The 9,871-nt window shown below is 32.7% G+C and overlaps 1 protein-coding gene and 1 non-coding gene across 9 annotated transcripts in view; both read left to right on the top strand.

Moving 5' to 3' along the window:
• Positions 1–9,871, top strand: part of DNM3 (dynamin 3) — a 552,761-nt gene that overhangs the window by 499,298 nt on the left and 43,592 nt on the right. The window lies entirely within an intron of this gene.
• On the top strand, positions 246–352 carry LOC119471473. The gene has a single exon (XR_005200546.1). It is a non-coding gene; the product is annotated as a U6 spliceosomal RNA (small nuclear RNA).

Genomic DNA, 9,871 nt, shown 5'->3' with positions numbered 1-9,871 from the left:
AAAACCAGCCAAACACAAAGAAAACCCCACAGGCTTTCCCCAATATCAATTTAATTCATAAATTTAGTATTAGCTCTCCAAAAAACTTTTCAATAAATGTTGATTATTAGCAAATTCATCTGATTTCAGGGAGAAGAGTCTTGTCTCTGTCATTAGAATATTCATGATCAACCAAATGGCCAGTAAGTTAATATCAGAACTAGCTGAATGTCTGAAAAACCCAAAAGTTAGAAAATCATTCATGGGTGCTCACTTCAATAGCACATATTCTAAAATTGAAAAAATATAGACAATATTAACACAGCCCCTGCACAAGGATCACATGTAGATTCAGGAAGCATTTCATATTTTTCTGAATGAGAAATTTAACAGATAGATATTATTAAAAAAAGAACTAAACAGAAATTTTAGAGATGAAGAATTTAATAATTAAAATAAAAAATACAGTTGAGAGATTCAACAATAGATTAGATCAAATAAAAGAAAAATTTTGAGGCCAGGTGTGGTGGCTCATGCCTGTAATCCCTATACTTTGGGAGGCTGAGGCAGGCGAATCACAAGGTCAGGAGATCGAGATCATCCTGGCCAACATGGTGAAACCTCGACTCTACTAAAAATACAAAAATTAGCTGTGCATAGCGGCAAGTGCCTGTAGTCCCAGCTACCCGGGAGGCTGAAACAGGGGAATCACTTGAACCCGGGAGGCAGACATTGCAGTGAGCCGAGATCATGCCACTGCATTCCAGCCTGGTGACAGAGTGAGACTCCATGTCAAAAAAAAAAGAAAGAAAGAAAGAAAGAATTTTTAAACTTGAAGATGAGTATTTCGAAATAACCTAGTCAGAAAAAAAAAAAGAAAAAAGAATTAAGAATGCCTTAGAGGACCCATTGGAACACTATTAATTGAGCAAATGTTCACAATATGAAAATTTCAGGAGAGGAGATGAGAAAAGGCATAGAAACCTTATTTAATGAAATAATAGCTAAAAACTTTGCATGTCTTAGAAGAAATATGGACATCTAGATCCAGGAAACTCAAAACCCCAAATATATTAAGTTGAAAAAGGTCTTCTTCAACTCACATTATAGTCAAAGTGTCAAAAGTCAAAGACAAAGAATTCCAAAATAGCAAGAGAAAAGTGTTAAGTCACAGAGAAGGGAATCCCCATTAAGCTAACATTAGATTTCTCAGACACCTTATAGGCTAGGAAAGAATGGAATTATAAATTCAAAGCACTGAAAGAAAAAAAAGAAAAGATGTTAGCCAAGAATAGTATACCAAGAAAATCTATACTTCAGAAATGAAGGAAAAATAATATCTTTCCAACACAAACAAAACCTGAGGAAATTCATCACGACTAGACCAGCACTACAAAAAAGTATTAAAGAAATCCTGTACATCAAAGCAAAAGAGTAATAATGCTACTACCATAAAAACATGCAAAAGTATGGAACTCATTCATAGAGCAGATACACAAATGATTAAGGAAAAGGAATTTAATCTTATCATGACAGAACACCACCAAACTGCAAAGATAAATAATGAGAGAGGAAAACAGAAACAAAAGATATATAAAACAATGAGAAAACAAAAAAGATAACAACATTAAGTCCTCACCTAACAATAATAACCTTGAATATGAGTAGATTAAATTCCCCAGTTAAAACATATAAACTAGCTGAATGGTTAAAAATCAAGACCCAACTATATGCTGCCTACAGTAAATTCATTTTACCTATGAAGATACACATAGACTGAGAGTGAAGGAATGAAAATATATATTCCATACACACAGAAGCCCAAAATGAGCAGGGTGTCCCCACCCAAATCTCATCTTGAATTGTAGTTCTTATAATTCCCACATGTTGTGGGAGGGACCTGGTGGAAGGTAATTGAATCATGGTGGTGGTTTCCCCCATACTACTCTCATGATAGTGAATAACTTCTCACAAGGTCTGATGGTTTTTTAAGGTGTTTCCCCCTTTGTTTGGCTCTCATTCGTCTCCTTACTGCTGCTATTGAAGAAGGACATATTTTCTTCTCTTCTGCATTAATTGTAAGTTTCCTGAGCCCTCCCAAGTCATGCTGAACTGTGAGTCAATTAAACCACTTTTCTTTATAAATCATCCAGTCTCAAGTATGTTTTTATTAGCAGTACCCATACATATGTGAGATAAAATAGACTTTAAGTCAAAAACTGAAGAAGAGATAGAAAGTCATTGTGTCATTATATATATATATATATATATATATATATATATATATATAAGATGATTTGTATATACATTTACAATTGCTTATCTCTCTAGATACATATATGTGTGTGTGTCATTGTATATATATAATGTGTGTCTATATATATGATACACACACACACATATATATATATAATGACACACACACACATATATATACACATAGAGAGAGAGAGAGAGAGAAAGAGAGAGGGTCAATTCATCAAGAGAATATAGCAATAGTAAATGTATATAGACCTAATATTGGGAGCACCCAGCTATATAATGCAAATATTATTAGATCTAAAGAGAGAGATAGATCTCAATACAATAATAGCTGGGGACTACAACACTCTACTCTCAGAATTGTATAGATCACTTAGGCATAAAATCTACAAAGAAACATTGAATTCACACTGCACCATAAATCAAATGGACCTAACAGACATTTACAGAACATTCCATGCAACAGCTACAGAATATGTGTCCTTCTCATTAGCACATGAAACATTCCCCAGAATAGATCATATGTTAGGCCACAAAACAAGTCTCAACAAATTTTTAAAAATCAAAATCACATGAAATATGTGTTCTTATCACAATGGAATAAAACTAGAAATCAAAATCAAGTGGAACTTTGGAAACTGGACAATTATGTATAAATTAAATTACATACTCCAAAACAACCAAAGCATAAAATAAGAAATTAAGAAGTACATTAAAAATTTATTGAAACAATTGAAAATATATCAAAACCTATATGATACAGCAAAATCAGTAGTGAGAAGAAAGTTTATAGCAATAAACACCTATATCAGAAAAGTAGAAAGATTTCAAATAAACAACCTAATGATGCACTTTAGGGAACTAGAAAAGCAAGAATAAGCCAAACCCAAAATTAGAAGAAGGAAAGAAATAATAAAGATTGGAGCAGAACTAGAGAGTAAAACAATACAAAAGATCAAGGAAACAAAAAGTCAGTTTTCTAAAAAGATAAACAGAATTGACAAATCATTAGCTAATCTAGGGGGAAAAAAAAAGACCCAAATAAATAAAATTCAAAATAAAAAAAAGAAACACTGCAATTGATACCACAAAAAAGGAAATACTACAACTGATACTTCAGAAATAAAAAAGATTATTGGAGACTATTATGAACAATTATATACCAAAAAATTGGAAAACCTAGAAGAAATGGATACATTCTGGACACAGCAAGCTACCAAGATTGAACCAGGAAGAAATGGAGAACTTGAACAGAGTAACAATTTGGTAATGAGATTGAATCAGTAATAACATCTCCCAATAAAGAAAAGCCCGGGACCAAATGGCTTTGCTACTGAATTCTACTAAACCTTAAAGGAAGAATTAACATCAATTCTTCTCAAACCGTTTCAGAAAATGAAAGGGAATTTTTTCAAACTCATTCCTTGATGTCAGCATTACATTGATACAAAAACTAGACAAGGATGCAACAAAAAAAGAAAACTAGAGGCCAATACCCCTGATGAACATAGATGCAAAACTTCTCAACAAAATACTAGCAAACTGAATCCTACAGCACATCAAAAAGATTATACACCATAATCAAATGGGATTTATCCCAGGTATGGGATGGTTCAACATATATAATACAATAAATGCAGTATATCACATCAACACAATGAAGAACAGAAACAATATAATCATCTCAATAGATATAGAAAAAGCATTTTATAAAATTCAACATGACTTCATGATAAAAACTTTCAACAAATTAGAAGGAATTTAACTCAACACAATAAAGGGCATATATGACAAACCCACAGCTAACATCATACTGAACAAGGAAAAGTTGGAAGCTTCTTCTCTAAGAACTGGAACAAGACAATGATGCCTGCTTTCTCCACTCTTATTTAACATAGTATGGGAAGTCCTAGCCGGAGCAATTTGGCAAGAGAAAGAAACATGGCTAGTTCCCAAATATGAAGTGCTATTAGTATAAATTTCCAATACTTTCTACAAGAAAAGAATGCAAAATATCTTGTTAATAAGTTTTATTTTGATTAATTGATTATGCGCTGTATTAGTTTGCCATAACAAATTATTGTAGACTAGGTGGCTTAAGCAAGAGAAATGCATATTTGACAATTCTAGAAGGTGGAAATCTGAGATCAAGGTATTGTCAGGTTGTTTCTTCTGAGGCCTCTCTTCTTGGCTTGTGTCATCACATGATCTTCCCTCTGTGTGTGCCCATGTCCATATTGCCTCTCGTTGTAAAAATACCAGTTATATTGGATTAGGGCCCACCCTAATGAACCCATTTTAACTTAATTGCTTCTTTTAAAACCCCATCTCTCAATATAGTCACATTCTGTGGTACTGCAGGTTAGGGCTTCAACATGAATTTTGGAAGGGGGACACAACTCATAATACCTATCAAAATAATAATATTTTGGACCTATTTGGTTAAAAAGGACAGCATTAAGGTAAATTTCAACACTTTATTGTTACTTTTAAAATATGGCTACTAGAAATGTGGCTTGCATTATATTTCTATTGGACAGTGCTGGATTTTATTTCTTTGGGACAACAAAACACTGTATCATCATCTGTTGAAGTAATAAGAAAAATTCTCATTTTAAATAATTTGCCATTTTCTACTATATTTCCCTTTTAGTACTAAGCTTTATTTTGGTATTGCTAATGAGCAAAAGCAGTGATTTGGTATATAAAGATGAAATATGCACAAGGAAAATTAGACCAGAGTTGTATTTGGATCTTACTATCTTTATGATCTCAGCCATAGCCCTTAGCTTTCCTTTAATTTCTTCTTTCTAAAAAAGAGAGAATAACAGCCAGCATTTGTTGAGTGATTATTTTGTGCCAGGTACTCTTCTGAATTTCTACACTAGTAGTTTATTTAATCCATACAACAACCTTTTGAAGGTTTTAGGTAGTAGTATTACTCTTTTTGAGAGAAAACTGAAGCACACAGAGATTAATTAACCTGCTCAAGACTCCAGAGTTAGTAAGTGGTAGAAGCAACTGGCCTAACTCCATACCACATCATTTATTTTCCCCCTGTACTTCTGTCTCAAGACTGTTGTGAGGATCTACTGAGATGGCATACGTGAAAGCATTTGAAAACTGTTTACTGTTAATTATTTTCTTTGTCTGCCTTCCTAGGAAAATTTCAGATAAAGCTATTATTTTTCTCTTTTGACCAGCAAATCTATATATCTTTCTTGACAGCCTGGTAATTTCAGAACTAAGAGAAGTGTTTGTATCTGTGGGTTTGACACACTACTGAATCACAAAGTCTTTGGAATAATTCTCAAAAGCCATCACTTTCAGCCCACTTTTTCATTCATTAATGCTGTATTCTTTTTCCAGCATGTCTAGCAGAATTTTCTTGAATTCATGCAGTGAATTGGTGCTCCTTAAATACTTGCTGTTTCTGAATAGCTTTGACTTAAATACACTTTCCTTTTCTCCCAATTGCAGAATGTCAGGGCTGACAACAGAAAGGGCTTCTAAAGATTGTCAGTGTTCTCATATTTAGCTAGGTAGCAAGGGATCTGACACAATTGGTATAATAAGCCCACAAATGTTTATTAGTAAGATTGTAGCCTGATTTATTTCTCTGATTTAGAAAACACTCCTAAATAGACTCTGTCTGCAAGGAACCTTCTGAATTCTTTTTTTTAACTCAAGCTCATATTTATAAATTTTGTAAACTCAGATGTCACTTATGTCATTTACATCACTTATCTCAAATAATAAAAATGGTTCACTTCTTTTGAGCACTACAGTATGTCTAACACTGAAGTAAGTGCCTTTTCCGCATTATTCTCATTTGGTGATATCTCACCTGCCCTGCCCTATAAAATGTATAATGTTCTTATATTACCTCCACTGATAAAGTAACACAGCCAATTAGTGACAGAGCCAAGATATAAATATAGGGCATCTAATTCCATAGCTCATACTCTTAATCACTATTCTACATTTTCCTCAAACCAAAGTGGATTGAGTATTTGGGATATTCTCTCTGAGTCAGGTGGATATTTTCAAAACTTGTATTTGATGAATGCTGCAAATAGGTGTACAATCAGTTTTTCTTATAGCTTCTGTGATTTGGTAAATTCTCCTACAGGTGGTAGAATATGGTTTTCCTAATAATATGAAAAATATAATTAAAGTTTATAAGAATTCTATTGAATCAGCAAGAATTACCATCCAGAATTATTTTATTTTTCATTCTTCTTTTATCTTAATCAAACATTCCACCTTGATATTATGTGAAGCTATCTTTATATGCTACCTTAAGCCATATGCATTCATTTATGAACCCTCTAAAACTATGTATCATGCCTTTTAAATTTTACACATATTGCCAGGTATTTTTAAGTGATTAAAGAATATTGCTAGAAAATATATTGCATTAGATAGATAATGTTGCCATATCACTTTTGATTCATTTGGCCTTCAATGTAGTATGAAATCTTGTAATGAATTTTTTTTTTTTTTTTTGAGACAGAGTATTGCTTTGTCACTGAGGCTGAAGTGCAGTAGTATGATCTCGATTCACTGCAACCTCTGTCTCCCAGGCTCAAATGATCCTCCTACCTCTGCCTCCTGGGTATCTGGAACTATGCATGCCTGGCTAATTTTTAAATTTTTATAGAGATGGAGTTTCATCATGTTGCTCAGGCTAGTCTCAAATTCATAAGCTCAAGTGACCCACCCACCTTAGCCTCCCAAAGAGTTAGCATTACAGGCATGAACCACCACACCCAGCCTGAGATGAAAATTTTAAAGAAAAGCCATTTTATCAAATGTTTCATTTAACTAAAACACCTTTAATTCAGAAATCATTCTATCTATTCTAATTTAAAAGTGTTTGCATGGATTAAATAGACACAAACAATTGGCAGAGGAAAAAACAGTGCTCACTAACAATAATATTTGTGGTGTTAAAGCCATGATTAGAAAAAAGATAAAGTTGAGGGAAAATGTAAATACATGCAGTAATAATGCTTTCTTAGCAAAATTCGCATCTTTAGTCTAAAGTCACCTTACTGCTTTGTAAAGAAACATCTTGATCCTAGTCATAAAAGTTATTTAGACTTAAACTCATTAATGTTTACCAGTGCTTGCAATCTGATTTCTTCTCCTAAACTACTTTAAAAATAGTCGAAGGAAAAAAGCTTTTAAAAACCAACATCAGCTTTATCTCTTATACCTCATGTCATACTTACAAATCTTATTAATGAAGCTCTCAGGACAATCTGATATACTACAAAATTTAAAATAATACTGAATTGTTTCAAATAACAATTGTATCCTTCTATAACATTTGCCTTAGAATAGTTTTAATTTTTATTATAAATGTAGCCATAGTTGCTGATCTTTAAGCAATCTTGACTCTCTTATCTTTTGCCACTTAAAAAGAAGTAGACAAATCTGATAGCCAAGGTAAATATCAGAATTAGGGTGAAGCAAAGATAGCTTTTTTTTCTGGTACTTTACATCCTCCAGATTGTCAAACAGGCAACATACGCACACACTCAATTTCAGAAGAATGAGAGAGAGAAGTAACAAAAGAAAAACAACTTTCTACCCAATGATTATCACTCTAGTATATAGATCTTTGTCTAAGCAATCTTCTTCTCAATATCAGTAGTTACAGAATTTTCAGTATATTTTTTATTATTTTCATAAATTAATTTTTCTGTAAACTAAAAGTTTGCCTAAATTGAGATAAGCTCCTTTAAATTTTAATTTATTTCTTAATTGGGCATGACTATTTACAGTGACAGAAGAAGTTCTGGTTTTGGCAACTTTGGAAGTAGCTCCCCAATGTTGGGTCATGTGCATGTTGTCTGTATGATGACTCAGCTGTGGTGTGGTGCTGTTATCACATATGTTCTATCTTTGAATATTGGAAACAAGAAATTTGAAACAGCCCAGTCTAGCAAATTTTTTCTGATTTTGCTTTCGTCTTTTAACAAAAACTAACTTAAATTCCCTAAAACAGCCTTCAGGTCTTTTTTTTCATCTTGATCATCTGCTAAGGCTTTTGGGCCCTGGGAATGTCTGAGAAAGGTGCACTGAGTAATTCATGTGTAGGAATAGCTGAAAAAGTTATCTTCAGGTCTTTTGGGAGTTCTGCAACCTCAGGGAAATTTAAGACCCCTGATGATAGCTGCTCTTTTAACAGTTTCATTTTTCTTCTGTACTCTATAAAGAAATGATTCTACTCACAGAGTTTTACAATTGTGTGTGGTTTCTTCATTTGTTTTAATGCATTGCATTATTTTGTTGTTTACTAAGAAGTTTCTACATGTAAAGCAAGTATAATTGTGTTTACATTGAACTTTAAAATATTTTTCTGCCTCATAATATAAAGAAAAGGTAAATAAGAGCAACGGCATACCTATGCTGTTATTTTGCTATGTAGTTTATCTATATGACCTCCCATGCTGCTTTCATATTACTTGAATTGCATTGCCCCTGCTTTCTCTAGGACTTTATTAACTTTGATATAGTGTACCTATATTCATTCATGTAAATTATTTTGAAGAACAAAACAATTGACAGATTTGGCTTTACAATATCTGTGATTTTTGTTTCATACCTTTGTCCATCTTTCAATCTTTGTAACCAGACCTAGTTCTTTATTGCATAGACCTTATAATCCCTTAATACCCTGATTCTAAAATGAATGAGCTTTAAAAATTCCTGTTACACGAATAGTATAAAGGATAAAATAATTTAAAGTTTCTTTATAGTTACAAGTTTTTAGATGATGAAAGTAGAATTCCTAAAATATAAATTACTCATGTCATTTTCCCCCTAATCTTTAGGTGTTATCTTCTTATAAATGAAACCACTGGGATTTTTCTTGTGATTATAGTATTTCATTATTTGAATATATAAACACCGTAATGCTGGTGTACAGAATTAACAATAGCAAAGGAATTATTCTGAGTCAAAAAGAGCCTTCATCATGATGAATAGCACAGTCATTTTATAAGGCATTTCTCATAGGACTATATTTGGTCATCCTGGTAGCTTTTGGAAACACTTGTTTTATCTCACAGTATTTGTAGATCACTTTTGATGGTGGGTGAGTGTTAACACTATCTTAACCATACCCTTCTAGCCTCATCAAATTAGAAGTGAATGATTGGCAGTGGAAGAGAGGTTTTCAGTGAAGCCATTCTTGATAATGTAGGGCTGAAAAATTCAAAGGTATGTTACCATGGTAACAGTGTTTTCATAGTGATGACCTGATTTACTAAGAAAAAGTCTTCAAATAAGTATATGACTTGATTAAATAAGAGATTTAAGGAAAGGGAAAAGACAAAAACAAAACACCTGAAAAACAGACATTCTAGTCAAGCCCAGAGCTTCTATAATAGATGCCCCAAGGTATGGTGAGAATTATTTCTGATTTAAACTTTCATTCCCTCACCTGTTAAAGTAGTAAACCTTTAAAAGAAAGCTTTTAAATTAAAATTTTCAGGTACTAGGTAGGCTGAGGTGAGACCATTGCTTGAGGTCAGGGATTTGCAGTAAGCCTGGGAAACATAACAAAACCCCATCTCTAAAAAAAAAATATATTTACATATATGTGTGTGTATATATA

Source organism: Cebus imitator, unplaced genomic scaffold (assembly GCF_001604975.1).
Source record: "Cebus imitator isolate Cc_AM_T3 unplaced genomic scaffold, Cebus_imitator-1.0 Scaffold62, whole genome shotgun sequence".
NCBI lineage: Eukaryota > Metazoa > Chordata > Mammalia > Primates > Cebidae > Cebus > Cebus imitator.
Note: the sequence above shows the minus strand (reverse complement) of the source record. Positions and strands in the feature narration are given on the sequence as shown.